Source organism: Penaeus vannamei, chromosome 40, assembly GCF_042767895.1.
Source record: "Penaeus vannamei isolate JL-2024 chromosome 40, ASM4276789v1, whole genome shotgun sequence".
NCBI lineage: Eukaryota > Metazoa > Arthropoda > Malacostraca > Decapoda > Penaeidae > Penaeus > Penaeus vannamei.
The window spans coordinates 19400950-19401193 of record NC_091588.1 but is presented as its reverse complement, the minus strand read 5'-3'; positions in this window follow the sequence as shown (position 1 = coordinate 19401193).

The following is a 244-nucleotide window of genomic DNA, read 5'->3' as shown; positions in this document are numbered from 1 at the left end:
GTCCTGACTGATTAATCTCGTTACTGTCCATTTAATGCGATTACATACAAAACACGGACGCCCATATTCATTATCGTCCCGTGATCTATGCAGAATCTTTGATGAACTAAAATCTTATGCTATTAATTCTACTTAGAAACATGAAAGGAAACTACCGCCTTATCGTAACTATTTAATCATTTATCTAATTATCTGTTTGTCTCTCTATCTGTCTATCTATCTGTTTATCTATCTGTCTGTCTAT